Source organism: Squalius cephalus (assembly GCF_949319135.1).
Source record: "Squalius cephalus genome assembly, chromosome: 3".
NCBI classification, from domain to species: domain Eukaryota; kingdom Metazoa; phylum Chordata; class Actinopteri; order Cypriniformes; family Leuciscidae; genus Squalius; species Squalius cephalus.
Genome location: NC_137124.1, coordinates 5,063,958 through 5,085,984, shown reverse-complemented (window position 1 = coordinate 5,085,984; position 22,027 = coordinate 5,063,958). Strand labels below are relative to the sequence as shown.

The window sequence follows — 22,027 nt, the reverse complement described above, 5'->3', positions numbered from 1 at the left end:
TGTGCAATATATTTTTACATGTGTTTTTAAATTTTTGATTCACGCTTATTATTTTTTTATACGCGACCGCTATATATTTGGCGGGAATTTGATCCCATACAGACCCTTTAAATTTCCCGCGAACTCCGTTTGCTCCGGAAGCACGAGAAGAACGCCCAACTCCAAAAAGGACACGCACGCTGCTTTCGCAGTCACACCAAGTCTTTAATGCAAGTATCACCTTCATTTGAAATCTAAGGCTGTGTTACTCCCCTTTTGGGTATTCTAATCTTGGTGTCTCTCAGAGTTAGTCGTTTTGGAAACTTGCTATAACTGTGATTATTCTATGATCATTCTCTCTCATCCTCTCTCACTCTCTCTCTCTCTCTCTCTCTCTCTCTCTCTCTCTCTCATCCTCTCTCACTCTCTCTCATCCTCTCTCTCTCTCTCTCTCTCTCTCTCTCTCTCATTCGTTATTCGTTATCTTGTATTGTTTATTTGTTCGTATTCTGTGTATGCATACTCGTATGAATTGTAGTATTCTGTATTCGTAGTTTCATTTATTAGAAACAATATATTCCTGATTGCTTCTGTTTGCTCAACATTTCAAAGTCCCTGAAGCGTTACGATCTAAAGCTACAAAAAGCTTTACAATTTGTTACTATTTCAATAACCTAAATTTTATAAGAACAGGAAGGTGATTTTCGTGGCCAGAAAATAGCCTTCTTTGAATTATAAGGAGATAATTTTTGTTGAGAAATTGATGGGTTAATCTTATGGTCGTTTGCTGGACAAACAACTGTTTGATAACTTCATTAATTCCCATTAAAAGTTATTCTGATAATTGATCTGAAGAATGCACCGTTGATATATTAATGATTAAATTATAATTCATTGTGATGGGTTATTGATATATACAACTGATCTATTTTTCAGCTTCAATAATTTTATTAACTCTGTATGCGAAGTAAATGCATCATAACCCCGATTCATCTATATTGATTCCCTATATCATTTGAGCTAGATTCGTTACATACACCTGCAATTATAAAGGTGGCACCTTGCTCCCAGATCGCTCACATACTGTCAAAACAAACAAATTATGTAACAAATTATTACTTTCTGTTACTATTACTTTTCACGAATTCTCCAGTTTGAGCAAATCACAAAATCATGGGGTGATTCTCAATGCCGTAATTGATGCTTAAAATGTTTAAAATGTTATTGTATTGAATATTAAGACAATCGGTATTGTGATTGTTTGTGGTTAGTGATATACATTATGCATTATTACATACACTGTAAAGAGGTTGCTGTAAATTTTACAGTAACTTACTGGCAGCTGGATGCCAGTAAGTTACTGTAAAATGTTTTACAGTATTATTACTGTATTTTCACTTACAGTATACTGTACCATTTACTGTAATTGCATTTACAGTATTATTACCGTATTTTAATTTACAGTATTAGTATTGATTTTTTTTTTTTTTTTTTTCATCATCTAAATTTTCTTTTTTTTTTATGATTACCCCACCCCCCAAAAAAATCACAATAACTCACAAACATTTGTCCTTATAATATTCTTTTTAATCGTTGAACATTTTGTTTTAGAAGTACAAATTACAAATCTTGACCTTTAGGAGCCACTAGCTGAAGAAAAAAAAAGGCAACATCTCCAAAGTCCATAGAATTAATCTCCTGGTGACCATTTATATCTGTAGCATGGCAAAAACGTACACACACTGAAAAGCAAAACAGGCCTTAAAACAATAAAATACAGTCAAAGTCAGTGTTGTGTTGTTACATTTCAGTAATTTTGCCAGTCAAAGTTGACAAGCTCTCTGATGAGAAACACTGAGGGTTTCAGGCTGATGCTTTTCTTTGGACCTTTCCAGATTTCCATCTGATCTGTGCCTTTGGTGTTTGGTGCCATCAGGGTTGACTCTCAGAATGAACCTGCAAACACAAGCAGGGAAAAATATATAATTTTTTCAGACCGGTGTTGGCAGAATTTCCCCTAACCCTCAAACTTGATGCTGCATGTACTTTGGCGTTAATAAAAGCACTACATCTGATTCTGAATCCACCTACAGTAGTGGTGGGGGAAAAATCGATTCTGTTCAGTGTCACGATATTTTGCGCACGCAATTATATTGATACAGTAGCGCAAAGTATTCCAATATAGGTTATAAGGCTGTGACGGTGGCAGTTTTTTTTACCACTGCGGTGGTAATGGACCAACTACCTGCAGTGGTTGGGGGGTTATTATGAAAATTGAAATAAAAAAATGTAGTTTATTCGAGCAAAAAAGTCTTTATTTGAGCAATTCCGTCAAAGAAGCAACACAAAGCCTGTAAAGCATTCAAATACATATCAGTAAATATTAGAAACTTACATAATAGAAAAGTTAAATCTATAAAAAAAAAACTTTCGTTTAATACTTCCACACAAAGACACGTGATTCCACATGAAGCCATACCGCTCTGTGCTTTGAGAGGGATGACACGAGGAGGAAAGAGACCATCGATCTATTTTCTGATATCTTCATGTTTTCTACTTGTTGTAAAAGGTATGAAAAGTGAATTTAATCTTCCACAAGGGCAAGACATTTAAGCTATGTTTGAAATTGCGCTGCCAAAGAGAGCGAAACTAAAAATCAAATAAACTTGACGCGCCGTACATTTCTAATAACAAGCAAAAACTGTGTTGAAATTAGGGGTGCACCGATCCGATATTAGGATCGGATATCGGCCGCGATACTGATAAAATAGCTGGATCGGGGATCGGAAAAAATAACAGATCCACGGGCCGATCCAGGTTTTTTTTTTTTTTTTTTCGTCGTCGCAGCAGAACCTACGTCATTCGTCAGCTTCACGCGTGTCGCATGCTAGAAGCAACATGGAGCGAGCCAGAGGCCGTTTCTCAATACCAAGTACGCAAACTTCGGACTTGCGTCCTCCTTGGTAGTTCGGACCAAGCGTGCCGCACAAGCCCTGAAAAGTGAAGCCAAAACGTCTCGATCGCCCCCCGGTGATTGGTCCTAGTATAGGTCATAAGCCCCACCTCCCTATGTTATTCAACGGGACGCGAGACCAACTAAAGAATTAAATTACACTTCCAATATCTTTTTCCAAAGGTGGTTTCTTTCAGTTGCTGTCGTTTTTATCACGCTGATGTAAGTTCAAGTGTTTGTTTCAAAAATAAGTTGGTTTTTAGTTAGTTACGTGATGCGGTGGTGTAACGTCATGATTGACAGCTGTGATTGACAGGTTCTCTGAGTGAAGTAGTCACTGAAGCACCAACGGACATTTTTTCGGGATCTTCGGAGGACTGAGGAGATTGTATTTACTTTATTTTAATAAGCCTCTTGTCGAACTGCAATCAATTTTTAAAAAAGTGTGCAGAATGCACTTTCCCTGCGAGAGTGAGGGCGGAGCGTTGATTTCGCGGCTTTACTTCCTGCTCAATACTGCGCAGGTCTGGTCCCGAAATCGCTACTGCGCAGACTCAAGTTCCAATATGTCAGCGCCATATCGGGACTCTGGCGGCTTCAGTTCTCATCAATGGAAGAGAGCGAAGGGGCGTCGTCCATCTTTTTTTACAGTCTATGGTTCGGACTTGCCAAGTTCGACTCAGGAGAACGAACTCCCGAGGACGAGAGGACGCGAGTCCGGTTATTCTGCAAATGGAACAGCAGCGTTCTTGATCGCGTCACTCAGCTCGCTCTGGCTACTCCGGTAATCTCTTTATGTATATTTTAGCCAACAATAAAACGAAGTATGTTATAAAACACCACTCTGCCTCTTTTCATTTAAAAAAAAAATCTTAAACATATTAATCGCCACATAAATGTGGTTCAGGCAAACGCGTACATTGATTATCTTCACTGCATATTTATAACAACACGAAATATAAAACACAACCCTGCTTCTTTTTGTTTTCATTTTTAAAAATAAGAAACATAATGATCATTAAAACTGACATTTAAATTTGCCATTGCTGATTAAGTGAGCATTCAGGTCATGTTTGTGATGGTGGTGTGACAAGTTTGACCAATACACAGTTTTTTTGTTTCCACCGCTACATTTTAATTTTATTTTTTTTACATTTATTTAAAGAAGTTTGATTATATTCTATTTTCGATTTGAATGCACAATTGTTTTTTAAATAAATAAGAATACAACACATTACATACATCTGTTATTTTGTCTTAGTTATGTTTAGTTAGTAAAGTCTGGTGCCTTTAGTCTCTTCAAGGAAGGTATAAGGTGGAAGGTATACAGTTTATTATTAATTCAACTATAGTATCGGATCGGTATCGGGTATCGACAGATACACAAAGCCCAGGCATCGGTATCGGTATCGGGACTGAAAAAGTCGGATCGGTGCACCCCTAGTTGAAATGAATCTGACGTGCAAGTAAAAATGTAGGCTATCTGTCCTACAACGTTTTTCTACTTTACCACAGTAAAGAATGTGAATGTAATAGGCCTAAATAAAAGCGAACCAAGGAAGAAACGTTTATAATCCCCTTCGAAAATCGAGACCTAAGTGAAGATTTTGGGAAAAAAACAAGGTATTACATGCAGGGATGAGTCACAATTTTTGGATATTCGATTAGTTTATTTAATTATAGAATTATAGTATATCGAATAGGTTGTGTAATTATTCTCTAAAATAAAATCTCCATGTTTTTGGTGCTAATGCGGTGGTGACGCGTTCATATAATTACGTTCTGTAATAAGGTCCTGTGTCCTGAATGTTCAAGGACAAAGTTTTTGCACTAGCCTCCAGTAAATGTGTAGAAGATGTTCACAGATTTAATGTGACATTTGAAGTGAGTTGAGCAGTCTTATTTTTTGTAATGTCTTTGAATAATATGGGGGACATGAATCGCAATATATCGCAGAATAGAAACACAATACTTGCTGTATCGCAATGTTAGGAAGCGCAATAATATTGAATTGTGGCCCAAATAATGCAATACTATCGAATCATCAAATTTTTGCCAATTTCCTAACCTACAGGGATGGTATTACCCCATAATACATTACATTCAAATCATTAAAGCATTTCAATATATTCCTGTAGCTTAGATTTCCAGGGAATGGATAATTTAATTTAAACTTAATACAATGTAAGTTGCTTTGGATAAAAGTGACTTCCAAATGCATGCATGTAAATGTAATGTAATGTAAAAAAAAAATATATATATATATTTTGGTTTACCTGATTCTGCATTCGACGAAATAGACAGCTAATGCTGAAGAGTCGTCTGTTAGCAGTTGTAACTGGATGATGATTCTGCCCTTCATTGTCAGCATCCATGTTTTTGCTTTGAGAACAGACTCTCCTGAAACAGACAAAGTCACAGCAGCCTTTTAGTGTTATAGTTTACAGAAAAAAACTAAAATACAATAACAGAACTTATTACTAACAACAATAACATGTGGGGTGAAGATGAGGTAAGATATAATGTTGTATTGTGTTTATAGTTTTTAATCAATTAAACAACATTAAAAATATTAGTTAGCAAAACTTTGCTATATTGATAATGGTATATTGCTAACCCTTTCCTCCTCCTTCTCCTCTTCCTCCTCCAACGTCAACCCGTTCTGTGTATTAGTGGAGAGCGTCAGCAGTGATGTACAGTCCAGAGGGAATGGCCGCTGCAAATTCAAAATAAAGAACAGAAAAGAACATGTTTGCCTGCTTAACTAATGCATACTTCAGCTAATTTAGTTGATGTCATCTTACTCACCTGTAGATGTTATCACCATTACGAAGGCAATCACAAAAAAGACTCCAAAATACACCTCCGACATTTCAGACGACATAATTCAGACCACAAACTTGAAAATAAAACAAAAGATGAAATTAAAAATGGTGTTGGATAAAGGGTTAGTTTACTCAAAATTGTAAATTCTGTCACCATTTACTCACCCTCAACTTGTTCATAACTTCCATTGAATTATTTAATGTGCTGTATACAAAAGAAGATATTTTAAAGAACATGAGCAACCAAACAGTTACTGGTCCCCATTGACATCCAAAGTATTTTTTCTATTATAGAAGTCCATGCGGACCAGCCACTATTTACTAACATTATTCAAAATATCTTATTTTATGTTCAGACGAAAGAACTTCATGCATGTTTAGAACACGTTGTGGGCGAGTAAATGATGACATACATAATTTTCTGTTTAAGGTAACGTTAGCTGCTACTACGTTATCCCTTTAACTTAGTTTTACTCAGTATTTACGTTGTACATCTGCCAAAAAGTTGTGAAAGAGGAGACAGAACATACCAAAGTTATTATGCTTCTCTGTTTAATAAGTTTACTTCGGCTAATTTAGGTGAAGTTGACCATAACGTTACATACCAGTTGATGTTATCACAATGAAAAGGCTCCAACACACTCCATCGTTGCAGATGGCATTATCCAGATCACAAACCTGAAAATAAATCATATAGGCCTACGTGAAAATATTGTTTAAAACCCGCACTTTAACAAGGGTTTCGTCTATCTCACTTTACCTCAGTATTTCACGTTGAGTTCGCTGTTAGCTCGGTTAACGTTACCGACGACTCCGCCCGCCTGATGAGCTAACTTCAGTTAAAGAGGCAGAGGAACACACAACCATTATTGTTTATAGTTTTAACTAAAGAATATTTCGGCTAATATAGGTGAACTTAACTTACTCACCAGTTAATATTATCACCGTGACAGCGACCCGGCCGACATTCAGGAAAAAAAGACAGTAATAAAGGCACCAAAAAAACATTCTGACGACAGTCAGGAAAAAAAGGCACTAAAACCATTCAGACGAAACCAAAATGATACATCATGTTAGTTTGCTGTTAACATAAGTAAAAACATTTGAAAATGTTTGTTTTACATAAAATAGAAATTATATACTAACCTTTTTGGTGAGTTACATGATCTTTTGTCCGTGCATTAACTGCCACTTCACCCCTCAAAAAAACACTTGAAAAGAAATCCCTCTTGCCATTGGTCAGTTTTTCGCGGGCAAGTTCACTACTGTAAATTGATTTACAGTAGTGAAGAATTACAGTAGTGACCCTATATTTTCCCATAATCCTTTGCTGTTTACAGTAACATACTGTATACATATTTTACAGTATCTTACTGTACATATTACAGTAAAATACTGTTCAAATTACAGAAATCCGTTACAGTGTAGCCTATAATGCACATAGTTGTGGTATATTAAGTAAAAAAAATAAAAAAATACAATTAGTTGGATATTTTTTTCATTACTAAATGGCTAGTTGGGAGAACTTCATGTTTGTCAATAAGGTTTAAGCTTAAATTATGTTATTTTGTTACGTCTTTGGGGACGTTTAGAGTGTTTTTGGGTGTGTTTATGTTTCTCTTTTCGGTTCCTTTTGTCTCTCTCTTACTTTCACTTTAACAGGCTGTCGCTGATTGGCTGTTTTGCCTGTCAATCATCTGTGATGAGTTGATTGGCTGTGGCCTGTAAGGGCGTGATCCTCATAGTTTTGTTAAGTGATTTGACTGTCATGTTAATCTTGCCTATTTTGACTGCCCTAAAAACTTCTTATTTGTGAGCTTTGAAAGTTTTAAACAGCTCTTCAAAGCTGGGTTAAGCTGGAAAGAGGAGAGGAGTTAGGTAAGCATGCTACGTGACATACATTTACACATAATGGGCCCTAATTTAACGATCTGAAATTCAAGTATCAAGGGCGAAACGCAAGTAACTTTGTGGGCGGGTCTTGGGCGCTGTTGCTAATATACCGGCGGAATAAATGACTCTTGCGCCGACACAAATCTAAAATGGGTTGGTCTGAAGTAGCTTCATTACTCATAGGTGTGGTTTGGGCGTAACGTGCAATAAACCAATCAGTGCTACACCTTACATTCCCTTTAAGAGCAGGCGTGCTTGTTCCATGGCCGATTGCTGTTATTATGGCGGATTTGCCAGACGCACGCCAGGAGCGGTTCACAGCCGAGGAGACCGACGTTCTCGTCAGGGCCGTAAAACACAGAGAAGTGACATTGTATGGGGATGGGAGAAACCCTCCCAAATTAGCTTCGGTTAAACAGGCGTGGGAGGAAATTGCCACAATTGTTTCCACAGCTGGCATCCCCAGGACATCGCACCAGTGCCGCAAGCGCTACAACGATGTCAGAAGACGGGGGAAGTCCAAGCTTGCTAGCAACAATCGGACACGCCATATAACTGGAGGTGGATCTGCCTCTGCTCAGGACCTGACGCCAGCAGAGGACATCGCTGCATCCACCCTAACCACTGAAAGTGTAGCGGTATCCAGTAACCGCTAAGAGGCTGAGTAGAGGGATTAAAGATTGACGCGTTTCCATTGTTGATCCAGGTGATTTATTATAACATTGAACAGGACAGTAACATGAAGATTATGACAGCAAAGTAAACAAAAAGAAATGAAATAAATCTAAATAAAATGAAAACGGTCAACAGAAAGTGAGCGTCCCAGCTACTCACCCCCTTCCTCCATGCCAACCACACACAAACTAACAGGTAATATGCACCTAAAGCAAGTGACGTAACAAACCAAAAAATAAATTTCAAAATAAAAGACATCAACCCAAACCTGGCACCTACACACCAGCCCCTGATTATTACACCCACAAACTGTAATAATCATAATACAACACAATCATGCAAGTTACACATCGTTGAATATGTACCTACATACATATAAATCGCTAAATTTTATTCCGCAAATAAACAATGTATAGGCTACACATGTATGTGTATGTATGCATGTATATGTAAATGTCCAATTCTTCAATGTGAACAATGTCCATAATCAACTGAAGTAAACATGTCAATTAAAACGTCTTTAGTCCAAGTCTTCAGTAAGTCAGTTGAGAGCTCTCACAAGTCAGTCAGTCAATTAGTCAGTCGGTCATAGAATAACCTAGTTAAAATCCTCCGTTTCAAGAAGAAGGCAAACTTTGGTAATGGGTCTGGTCAAACAGGAACTCTTGGTCTTGATTCTTACTTGACGTATCAATCCTTTTTTATCCTTTGTGATCTGAATGATCTTGCCCATTATCCATGAACTCCTTGGAGCAGTATCATCCACTACAAGCACAATATCTCCCACTTGAAAATTGCGTTTCTTCACCAGCCACTTCTGGCGTTCTTGTAGTTGAAGTAGGTACTCCCCGGTCCATCTTTTCCAAAATAGATCCACCATGTATTGGACCTGTCGCCAACGTCGTCGTGAATACAGATCGTTCTTGTCAAAGAGTCCAGGTGATAAAGATGGCTGTGTTTTTAAGAGGAGAAGATGGTTTGGAGTAAGGGCTTCCAAATCATTAACATCCAGAGATGCTCTGGATATTGGACAATTGTTGAGGATTGATTCGATTTCACAAAGAAGTGTGTAAAGACCTTCCTCGTCCAGACTTTGCCCTCTAAGGATAGAATTTAGAATCTTCCTTACTGATCTTATAAGCTGCTCCCAAATTCCTCCAAAGTGCGAGCCAGTTGGGGGATTAAAGTTCCACTTAATTCCTTTTTGAAGCAGAAATGAATTGATCTGATTATGATTCCAGTTTTTTATAGCCTCCTGCAGTTCACGTTGGGCACCAACAAAGTTTGTCCCGTTGTCTGAACGGATCTCGACAACTTGTCCTCGATGTGCAATAAATCGTCTTAATGCATGGATGAAAGAATCTGTATTAAGAGAATTCGCTATCTCAAGGTGAACAGCTCTTATAGTTAAACATGTGAATATCACTCCATAACGTTTTACAACGCTCCTTCCCCTTTTTATTTCAAATGGACCAAAGCAGTCCACTCCAACATGTGTGAATGGCGGTTTGTCAGGTGTGACTCGATCTTGTGGCAAATCTGCCATCTGCTGATGACCCGGGATTCCATGAAGACGTTTGCAGACCACACACTTGGACAAAATTCTTCTTATAGCCGTGCTAGCACCAGGGATCCAATATCTCTGCCGTAAATTAGCCAGCATGTAATTTCGTCCACAATGTCCAATGTCATGATGAATCTGTCGCAGAATCAAATCTGAAATGTGTAAATCCTTGGCCAGTATTACTGGATGCTTAACTCTTTCAGGCATCATAGCCTTGTCCAGTCGCCCACCAACTCTGATGACATCTGATTGAAGCACAGGATTAAGTCTATAGAGTTCACTATTCCGTTTTACCAATCCATCTTTCCGTAGACTAACCAGTTCCTCAGAATATCTCTTCTTTTGGCAAAGACGAATAATCTCCAATTCAGCTCTTTCCAACTCATCTGAAGACAACAATTTTGCAGGCACATTGGATTTAAATCTTTGTATCTCTTTCTCAACAACAGTCTCTTGTTGCACCTTATCCATATCAGAGTAAGCAGTCATCAACCTTTTCCTTTCCTTGCTGAGATCAACTAGAATGTTCCTGAATCGAAGGATCCAAGCTACGCCTTTTTTCAATCGCATCCATGAAGAGTAATAATGAAAGTATGGCATAAAATCATACTCTTGATGAACTTGCACAGTATTCACCAGAACACTCCTTTTCACTTCTGGGTCACAAGACGACATCACACCTACATCAGTAGGATCTACGGGCCACAACTCTTGTGGTTGAACAAGAAATGGAGGACCAGAAATCCATATCTGGTTCTTTAAGAATGAATCAACCTTTAGACCTCTGGATGCTAGGTCAGCTGGATTGTTGGAAGACTTAACATACCTCCATTGTCTGATTTCAGAAACACTGCGAATTTCAGCAACTCGGTTGGCTACAAAGCATTTGAATCGAGAAGTCTCATTTTGGATGTACTTGAGGACAGAGGTGCTGTCGGTCCAAAATACCGAATCCTGAAGTTTCATCTTCAGCTCTCTCTTCCACAACTTATCCATGCGACCAGCAAGTGTGGCAGCTGTGAGCTCCAGACGAGGGATAGTGATAGGTCTTAAAGGAGTCACTCTTGCTTTACTCATTAAAAGACAGGAATGAGCACATTGTTGATCATTATGAAGTAGTAAATACGACACCATGCCATAACCCTTCTCACTGGCGTCCGAAAAGTGATGCAATTGGGCAGATATAGCTTCTCCAAAGCTTTCCGGCTTTAAACACCTGCGGACCTCGAATTTCTCCAATTCATAAAGTTTCTCTAACCAACTTGTCCATCGCTGAATGTACACTGTTGGAATAGTGCTGTCCCATCCAATTTTTTCTCTACACAGATCTTGAAGTATCATTTTTGCATGTAGAATCACAGGAGACAGAAAGCCAAGAGGGTCATAGATGGAACTAATAATAGAAAGAATTCCTCTTCGAGTAAGAGGTCTGTCCTTGATGGTCACCTTGAACTTGAAGACATCAGATTCAGCACACCACTGCACACCTAATGCTCTTTCCAAAGGTAGAGTGTCATGTTCCAAATCCAAGTTCTTAACTTTCTTGTCTCGGTCTTCCTCAGGGATGGCATTTAACACAGTGCGGCTGTTACTTATCCATTTGGTTAATCGGAATCCACCTTTAGCACACATTTCTGTGAGCTAAACACAGCTTCTGAGTCTGTAGACACAGACACGAGACAGTCGTCTACATAGAAGTTATTAAAGACAATGTCCACAGTCTTGGCATCATACAGATCCTTATTGTCCTCTGCACACTTTCTCAATGCATAGCTAGAGCAACTTGGAGATGACGTTGCTCCAAATAAATGCACAACCATTCTGTATTCTTCCAGGTTGGCATCAATGTTTCCTCCAGTCCACCAAAGAAACCTCAACAGATCACAATCATAAGGCTTTACCTTAACCTGTTGAAACATCGTTTCTATGTCAGCCATCATGGCAACATCCTCCATTCTGAATCGCACAAGAACACTCACCAACGGACTTGTTAAATCTGGACCTTGCAAAAGTTGTTCATTCAATGATGTTCCTTGATATGATGCTCCGCAATCAAACACCACTCTGATCCTTTGCTTTTTAGGGTGATAAACACCATGGTGGGGTATGTACCATAAGCGTCCATCCAGTCGTTCCAGTTCAGCTGTGGGAAACTTTTCAGCATGGCCTTTAGCGATGACACTCTCCATAAAGGTAGTATAGTCAGCATGAAAAGAAGTGTTTCTTTGAAGCCTTCTTTTAAGATTCAGAGCACGTTGTTCCACTATTGCTCTATTCCTTGGCATGACTACCTTTTCGTTTTTAAGTGGAAGACCAATGCAGTAATGCCCATTGATCAGTCTTGATGACTGTGAAACAAAATCCATGAATTGATGATCTTCCTTTGACAATCCTTGCTGTTCCTCTTGCACACATTCAGGAAAGTCACCCTTGAATTGTTGCTCCCATAACTCATTCAGTTTCATAACGGTGATCCGATTGACAGTCATGTGAGAACGTTCCTTAACAGCATACTCTTCCTGTCGCTTGATTGGTCCATTAACTGCCCATCCAAACATGGTTTTAATAGCGTATGGGCCACTGTCTTGACAGCGGATAATCTGCCATGGCTCCAAAGCTTCTGGCACATTAGCACCAATCAGTAACTCCACACCAGCATCAATGGAAGGCAAACAAAGATGACTTAAATGAGGCCAGCAAGCAAGGTTGTTTTGTGTGGCGATGTTAGTTTTACCCACAGGCATGGTCTTCTGTGTGTATACCTCTGGTAAAGCACAGTAATGCTCTTGATCCAATGCTGACACTTCAAGATCCTTCAAAACGTAACAGCAAACGGATTTGTCCTGACTCATGGTTCTCATTAGAATGTTAACTTTCTTTGCTGAGAGATTGAGCTTGGACATCAAACTCTCTGTGCAGAAAGTTGCAGAACTCCCAGAGTCCAAAAAGGCATAGGTGGTCACAACTTTACTTCCTTTCTTTGATTTCACACATACAGGAACGATAGACAATGCACAATTTTCTTTACCAGCCCCAGTAAGAGCACTGGACTGGAGCGAGACAAAAGCACTTTCCACTGTTGACTTTGACTCATCTTTATACTGCATGCCTTTTCTTTCTGATGGAAAAATATGGAGAAGACTTGGGTGTTTGAGATGACATATTTTACATATGCTTCTCTCTTTACAATCACGGCTGAAATGTCCTGTACATAAACAACCGAAACAAATCCATTTTTTCTTCAGAAAATTCATCTTTTCTGCATGAGATCTTTCAAAAAGCCTTTTGCATGAGTCCAGTATATGCGCTCCATCACAGAAGGGACAGGTTTTATTCACAGCCTTCCCACCACACTCCTTTGCACCAATTGCAGTGACTGTAGTGGCAAAACTACTTCTAGGTTTTGTATGAGGTAATTTGGTATTCAGGTTTCTACCTCCACTAGGCAGAACATCTTGAATGTTTCCGAATACCGGATCTGTGACTATTTTTACCTGTCTTTCTACGAAGTCCACAATATCAGAAAAACAAGCTGGATGGTTCCGTCTTTCCTGTAAATCATATGCCACCATTCTCCATCTTTCTCTGAACTTATACGGAAGTTTTGCAAGAACAATTTGCATATTAGAGGCAAGATTCAACTCATTCATGTAACAAATGTTCTGCATTGCATTGCAGCAACTCCTAAGAAAGAGGCTGTAGTCCTGCAGAGCCTTAGCATCCTCAGATCTTATCGTTTGCCATGAGAGTGCTCTTTTCATGTAAGCTGAGGCTATTCTTACCTCATTGCCGAAATGCTCCTTGAGCAAAGCCTTAGCCTTTATATACTCTTGTGAAGGAATCATCAATTGACAGCTTCGAACAAGCTCTTTAGGTTGCCCTCTAGTGTACTGTTCCAAGAAATGCAAGCAATCTGCATGGCCACTTGCTTTCTTTTCCACCACTTCTTCAAATGTTCGCATAAAGTCGTGATAACGCAATGGATCTCCATCAAAGAATGGGACCTCCCTTGGTGGAAGTGAAGATAAGTTGTGTTGCTGAACTAATAGGGCAGCAATCTCATTCTGCTTGTCAATAAGCTTAAGGATACTTCCTCCTGCCAAACCATCCTGTAAACTTGATCCATGTGCACCCTGCATTCCGGGTCCATGTCCACCATCATGACTGATGCTGGGTAATGTAGAATGTGTCAACCTTGTGTTAGAATTTACACTCTGTTGCTGTTGTTGAGCGGACTGAGTTGGAAAACGCATTGGATTCTCTGGTGCTGCTTGAGCCTGTATATGAAATACAGGTAGATGTTGTGGCATTGAATGTGAACTCAAAGGTAAAAATGGCTCCACATTAGGGTTAAGAGAACTGGTTCCAGTATTTCTTGCCCTTAACGCACTGGCATCAGAAGAAATTGTACAAGCACTTTGTTCTGACCTCACGTCACTATACACTTTCATCTTGGCCATGGATACAGCCATTTTAGTGTCCAGTTCCATTTGTTCTTTTCTCCTCCTCAAATCCTCCTCCTCCTTCTCCAATACATGTTTCTGTGACAACATTTTCTGATGTGCCAACAAGGCTGCCATTTCGGCCTTAACCTTAAGATGAGCAGATACAATGGAAGATCGACTGGTTCGAGATCCATGAGTAGTTGTCGTTCTCCTGCCCACGTTAGAGACACTATCGGTTGGCTGTATTTGATTCTGCACATCACCATCGTCCATGTCACAGTTCGGATCTTCACTTAGAACATGCATATTATGAGATGATGAAACTGGTTCAGCAGAAGGTGGAACATTAGTATCACAGCTTAGATGAGGTTCAGCACAATTATCCATTGCTTTTGAATGATGAATGACAGAAAGTGATGGGCAATGATTTGCATAATGTTGAGTAGAATTTGATTCTGTTATTTGACCATTTTTCCTCAGATTCTTAGCTTCATTCAACCATCGTTCCACATCTTCCACAAATCCATCATTGTGCTTAGAAACTGCATCAAACCACTCATTTTGTTTGTTTTGTTCCTCAGGAGGAAGAAAAGGAAGTACTTCTTTATGCAACACAGATGCATCATCTTTCAAACATTTTAAAGATCCCACCATTGAAGACAATTGTAAAGCATTTTCATCACATTCCATGAGATCTTTCATTGATAAAATTATCAATGCGTGGGCCTCCAAACGCACCACCTGCTCCTGTTGTGCCCCTTCCTCCTCCCCCCACATCGCGCATTGCCACTGCCGGACCCTCAAGTGTCCAATCCCGCCGTGGCGGGTCGCATGCCTATCAGAGGAGAGGAAAAGAATTCTAGTTCTTATGTTCAAATCTTTTCAAATTTTCATTTTATTTATTTTTTTTATTTTTTTTATCAGTTACAGTTTGCTATTGATTTCTTTTTGACAAAATATAAATAAAGAAATGTCATTAAGACATACTTTCCAATGTTTTGGTCTCACTCTCACTGAATCACGATATTATGAATGCATGGTGATATCTTTGCAATGTAGTCTAACATTAAACCGAGATTACTTTGCTTACCTCACTGTAGACGATGCAGCAGCTCTTCTTTCAAATAAGCTCTCCTCTCCCGTGCTGCTGCTGGGGCATTTGGGTTAAGTGGCATTGGCACATGCAGTTCACCATCACGTCTCCTTAAGTCCTCTAATATTTCCTCATCTATGTCAACAACACATTCATGATTAATCGAAATGTTGTGTAAAACACAACAAGCCACAAAGAATGCTGGGACTTTTTGAGAACTGTACTGTAAAGTGCCTCCTGACCTATCCAAACACCTGAAGCGCATTTTCAGTATGCCGAATGTTCGTTCAATTACACAGCGTGTTTGTGTGTGTTTTCGATTAAACAGCATTTTACTCGTTGCTGGCATCAAAAATGGTGTGATCAGCCATGTCTTTAACGGATAGCCGTTGTCTCCTAACAGTCACCCATCCAGGGGGGGATTCCCCTCGAAGATGGCAGGAATGGCAGAGTTTGCCAGTATAAATGAGTCGTGGCTCGAGCCAGGATAATTCGCAAAGACATGGGTGATTTTACTATTAACATTGCAAATGACTTGTATGTTGATTGAATGGGTTCCCTTTCGGTTAATGTATATCAGTGTGTTTTCTGATGGGGCACGTAGCTGCATATGGGTGCAGTCTATAGCACCTAGGACACCAGGGAACCCATACTTTGCCCAAAACGCCTGTTTTGCTCTTTCCTGGCTGTCAGGTGTGACAGGGAATTGGATGTATTCCCCAGCATGTCGGACTAGACCTGATGTAACTGCATGTATAGCCGAACTTATGGCAGAATGTGAAATGCCTCCAATGGAGCTAAGGGGGTGCTGGAACGACCCAGATGCATAGAAATGCAGTGCCGCTGTAACGTTCACTGCAACGGGGAAGGCATAGTGACAGGGTGCATCAGTCTCCAGCTCATCTGCCAGGAGATGGAAGACATCTGTCACAGCCTGACGGGTCAGGCGTAGCTTACGCATACATTCCTCCTCACTGAGGGAGAAATAGGTCTGTCTGGGCCTGTAGACCCTCTCCCTCCGCCGTGTAATTCTCTGTCCCAAGATGTACTCCATCTCACTGTGCAATAAAAAAATAATGAGCAAGCGGAACTTAACTGGTAAGTTGAAGAGTAAGGTTTTTAATGAACTTACATGATGGTAAAGGTGATTTCGCAGTCTTTAGAATTTTGTGTCCTGGTTCTTGACGGACAACCCACTTTGGCAGGTGTCCTTATATAACTATGTGTCTTGTCACTATTGGGCAAACAGGTTTGATCCGTCATTGCTACAATTAGCCTGAATAATTTGGGTAAATGTGTAAGCTAGATTTATGCCTATTTTTTCTCATCTTCATGAACACCACAATGATTTCCCTCATGTTAATATTTGTCCTTGTAATAATATATGATTTGCAAAAAATAGAACTGCTGTGTCTGTGTAGATGAGATAAGCAAAGTGCATGCGCGTTGTGCACACGCTACATTATGGCCAAGCATGCGCCCTTAAAATAGCATATGAATAACACGCGCCACTGACTTTAGACTAGTTTTGCCTGATCAGTGGCGGAATTGTTTTCTGAAACTGCAAAATAGCACCAGGGAACATTTGCGCCGGAACACGCCTCCTCTTTGCGCTGAACCGCCCCCGGGAGCACAAGTTAATTTAATAATTTACCGACGTGCGTCTGTGGAGGGAAAAGTCTGCTGTGCGCTGGGTGCAAGATAGGGCCCTTAGCTTGATTTTGTCTATACGCACTAGGTTATTTGTGCCACTCTCTGTATTTTTGTTTGGTTAGTTAGTTACAACGTTGTGGACGTTGAAGACTTTTTCTTTTATATTTTTCTTTTTAGTTTAGGATTAGATTGATTTGGTGTAGTTAGTTCCTTTTTGATTGTTATTTTATTTTGTTTGGCACAATCCAGTTTTCCCCTTTGTTCTCCCCAGTTCCTAAAATTTACCGATGTTTTTAGTTCTCTTGATCGGTTTATTTATCTTTGTGTTAATATTGTTTTTCTTTAATCATATGTAAAATAGTTATCACTTTTCTTGTCTCTCATTGGTGAAAATAAGCTAGTTGAAAAGCCAAGGAGAAAAAAAAAAAAGTTTTTAAAAGAGACTTAAAAATGGACAGGGAAGGTGCCAATCTAATCTCTAAATGAAAGTTATTCCATAATCATTGCCCATTTCCTAGAGAAAGCTCCATCCCGTCATAATTGTAACAAGGTTAGATGATAAAATTATCTGGTTGAATGGTTATGGGTAACATGTTACACAGTCTGTCAGTGACTGCTAAGGATGCTCCCTAATAGTCAACTATAGGTTAACTGCACTTATTTCTGTCTTTAGTATAAGTAGCTGTGGTTGGTAATAGACAATAAATGTACAGTTTTTTACCATCTTGCAGATGACGTTTCTTTAGTCAAATCCACCCTTACACCCTTGACTCCTTAACATATTTTTTTTAAGTTTGTCATGGCAAGAAAAATCCAAGAGGAAGTTGATCAGGTGTTTTTGTCTGTTGTGATGATTCTGTAATCTGTAGTCTTGTCTAATCTTTGATTTTATGAGTAGCCTATTGTAATTTTATATTTTTTGATTATAGTATCTCTGTGATTCAACAGCATGCGATCCAGGCATTTTTCAGTAATCTGTTATTTTGAAGAATGTTGAAATTATATAGTGCATAAAACATTTTAAACTCCTGCGTGTAGGGCTGCAACTAACGATTATTTTGATAATCGATTAATCGGACGATTATTTTTGCAATTAATCGGTTTATGTACTTATATTTTAGTTTTAGCCATTTTTTCCCCCAAGTAAATTATCAACAAAGGGTCTTTATCATTCAACATAGACTTTTTAGAGATTTTAACCATTTTGCATTGTCATATCCTCATCAAAAACATACTTGGAGTTGTGTTTTATTATGTGTTAGTAATCCTTTGTCGAACTCTTCTGCAATCAAAACACTGACCCATACGTACTCCAGCAAATTTCACAAGGAGATTTCAAATGTTTTCACCATGGCAGTCCTTAGGGCTCTTAAAGTACAGGGTGGGCCATTTATATGGATACACCGTAATAACATGGGAATGGTTGGTGATATTAAAGTCCTGTTTGTGGCACATTAGTATATGTGAGGGGGCAAACTCCTCAAGATGGGTGGTGACCATGACATATACTAATGTGCCACAAACAGGACTTTAATATCACCAACCATTCCCATGTTATTACAGTGTATCCATATAAATGGCCCACCCTGTAGTTTAACATCCCAAACAAAGCTTATTAAGGAATCTTGCAGAACATATTTTTACGAAGAATAAGAATAAAGAATACAGTTGCAGTAAATTGCATTTTATTTTATTTTTTCCTGTAAACACACAGCTTATACCTGGGAAACAGCTTTATAGCTTATGCTGTGAAATCAATCAGAAAGTTGAAAGTAGCTTTTTTTTTGGTAAATTTATGGTAAACTTTCGTTCCTACCAAAACATTATTTCTGAGTAAAAATAATGATTTGCAGAGTTTAACCATCATAGAGTTAAAGTGTATCATTTGCTTGTGACAAGTCCTGTCAGTTTAACAGAGAGCGCTGTCTTGCTCTCTCTCTCCCTCGCGCATATTAATCAAAATCAATTGATACGATGGTGTCGGAAAAAAAAACTCTCCAGTGATGAAATGTTTTCTTTGTTGACAATTCTTGTGCGATATCCTAAACTGCCGAATGCTGCTTCGTTCGATTAGTTTTATCTTCCGCTTTTTTCTTTTTCTTTCTCGAGCTGCCATCTCGCTGAATGCTGCAGAGACGCTGTGCGGGAAGCACGTGACATAAAACAAGGCCAGCTATTGGCTATTCGCTACTTCTCCTGCTGTACTGGCTGAGTAAAACCTCCGGTGGATCATTACTGCCACACTTTGGTCACCGCAGATTTAAAATATGCACGAAATGAGCCGCTTACGGCAAATAAAAGTTATTTAGCAACTAATCGATGACTAAATTAGTTGACAACTATTTTAATAATCGATTTTAATCGATTAAATCGATTAGTTGTTTCAGCTCTACCTGCGTGACTTCGACACATACATACATCTATAATCAGCATATGAATCTCAAGAATGGTGACAATCAAATGTTTCATGTCTGTTACGCCCCGTCTAGGGGTAAAGGACGCAACATGAAATGAGAGAGTGGAAGCGGGGAATCTTTTGAGGATTTATTGAAAATAAAAGAGTCAAAATAAATAAATATAGAACTTTTCTTCGGGAGTTGACCCTGCCAAAACAACAAACAAAACTTTCTTACTTTGACCTCTTTCCTAAAACCTAACCAAAGGAAAATAAAATAAAAGTACAATATATTAACCTAACTCCCTGGCCAAAAACAGAGATCAAAAGGTTTACAATAAACAATAATGGCGTCAAACTCCTTACTTTCCCAAACTCTCAAACTTTACAATGATATACAAAATATTTACAAGCTCAACAGTTTTAAAAGAGAAATCCAAATCAGTGTCAGTAACAGTCAATAGGGTCGAAATACAAAACAGTTTCCTACTTACAATCTGTAAATCATTTAGAGAACAAACAATGATCACTCTTAACAGTCAAAATTCATCTAATCATGCTTACACAGCCACCAAAACCAACAGTTCTCTCCTCACAACAACACAATGTTCCCTCTCAAAGGAAGTAACATCAGGACTTTTAAAGCAGCACTCAGTAGCTTTGGGATTTATTCGCTGTATTCTCGCTTTTTGCTCGCAGATTTCTCTCTAGAGCTCCCCCCACAGCTTCGGAATAGATATTTGACAACACTGTTGTAAAAACTCGTTGGTGATTCTCAGACACCAGAGGCTATAGATCAACGACATCAAAGCAGACGGGACATTCTTTAAAACGTCTTCTTCATTCGGGTCCGGACAGCGTGAGGGAGCGCAATAATGACAGCATTTTAGCAGATTTCTTTTGGCCGTAAAGCAATTGTTTACTAGCCTGGTAATACCAGACTCTGCTACTTCACTTTGCTTCGTAGACAGAGTCTGGAATAGCATAATAGAGAAGTGTTTTCTCTCTCGCGGGGGGGCGCTTGTCTGAAGTTTAAAATCATTGGTTACCCGTAAGCCAATCACATAACGTTTGGTTATGGCGTGTGTTATGCGCATGCTCAGCCGCATCTAACTTCCACTGTAAACGCATGTATGATGCAAAAACTAAACCATCGAGCGAAATACCGGAGTGAACATGGCTGTGCGCGACTTTTGCAGATTATGTGAAGTAAATCTACGCATCCACGGTACAATCAGCGTCTACGTCACGGCTCTCAGCCCACCCTCTGTTCGTTGATTGGCCCGGCTGTTTTCAGGCCGGTGGAAAACTGAAAGATAGGCTGCAATCTCAGACTGACAGGAGCGAAATGAAATTAGCGGAAGTAGGAAGTCTGACGTAGTCAGGCTAATTGTTTACATCGCGAGACCTGATATCACACGAGAATTCCTGACGCGGCGGCCGGCGACCCGCCGGCTCAAAGTTGCATGTGCGGATTTTCCGCTCACGGGCACCAGGGGGGTGCGAAACGACCACCATTCAACCCGAAATAAGTAATATAACCATTCCAATGACTCCGAAGCTGTTCAGTTAATGTAAAAAAGTTACTTAGTTCACCTTTAAGGTGTGCCTGCAATCGAATGCACCAATCCTGATGAGCCAGTCATTAGCCTGCAGGAGCCAATCAGCACCGTACCTGGACACAAACACTTCCAAAACAAAAGAGAGAAAGAAATGAAAGAATACAAAACAAGTGGTTGTAACAATGTCGCCATGCATGCTGGGTGACAGCATAATACAAAACTCCCAGCATGCACTGTAGCATTGATAAATTATCAGTTGAATGGATTTTGTTTTGCCACCATTGTTGTTTCATGTGCTGATTGTTTTATATCTTTGTGTGTGTGTGTGTGTGTGTGTGTGTGTGTGTGTGTGTGCGTGTGTGTGTGTGTGTGTGTGTGTGTGTGTGTGTGTGTGTGTGTGTGTGTGTGTGTGTGTGTGTGTCATATTCACATCCAAACTGTCAGGCTGCTCCTGTGGGAACAAGGGATAGTAAAGAGATGAAAAGAAACTGCGTTGTGCAATCACCTGCTTCCTCCCTCTCCCTCTCTCTCTCTCTCTCTCTCTCTCTCTCTCTCAGTACAATCTGACTTACACTGAAACCCTGCCCACAGTGTGCAGCAATGCATGTTTCACCAGCCATCAAAGTCCTCTCTACTAAATGAATGAATGTATGTGTGGTGTGCTGCGTGTGTTTGTTTGTATTTATGTGTGTGTGTGTGTGTGTGTGTGTGTGTGTGTGTGTGTGTGTGTGTGTGTGTGTGTGTGTGTGTGTGTGTGTGTGTGTGTGTGTGTGTGTCTTAATGGCTCTGTAACAGTTCTGTTGTTGTTGTTGTTGTATGATATGTTTTAAAAAAGCTCAAAAGGATGAGATGAATCAAGAGACTATTTGATGATTGTCATCATCAATACATAATTACCATTCAATGATTATCATAATTTTCTTTTTGCCATAACAAATGTGGCTTGCAAAAACACAGTTAAAGCAAAAAACAAAAAAAAAACAAAAAAAA

General features: G+C 39.4%; 1 protein-coding gene and 1 long non-coding RNA gene across 2 annotated transcripts in view; one reads left to right on the top strand and one right to left on the bottom strand.

Moving 5' to 3' along the window:
- LOC307156318 (serine/threonine-protein kinase Nek4-like) overlaps positions 1–22,027 on the top strand; it is a gene marked incomplete at its 3' end in the record, with an annotated part of 945,281 nt that overhangs the window by 58,523 nt on the left and 864,731 nt on the right. The gene's annotated exons all lie outside the window — the stretch shown is intronic.
- LOC307155771 lies at positions 1,547–6,944 on the bottom strand. Its single transcript, XR_013820567.1, has 7 exons — positions 6,687–6,944; positions 6,518–6,590; positions 6,363–6,435; positions 5,741–5,831; positions 5,550–5,648; positions 5,209–5,332; positions 1,547–1,935 (listed from the first exon to the last, which is right to left on the bottom strand). It is a non-coding gene; the product is annotated as an uncharacterized lncRNA (long non-coding RNA).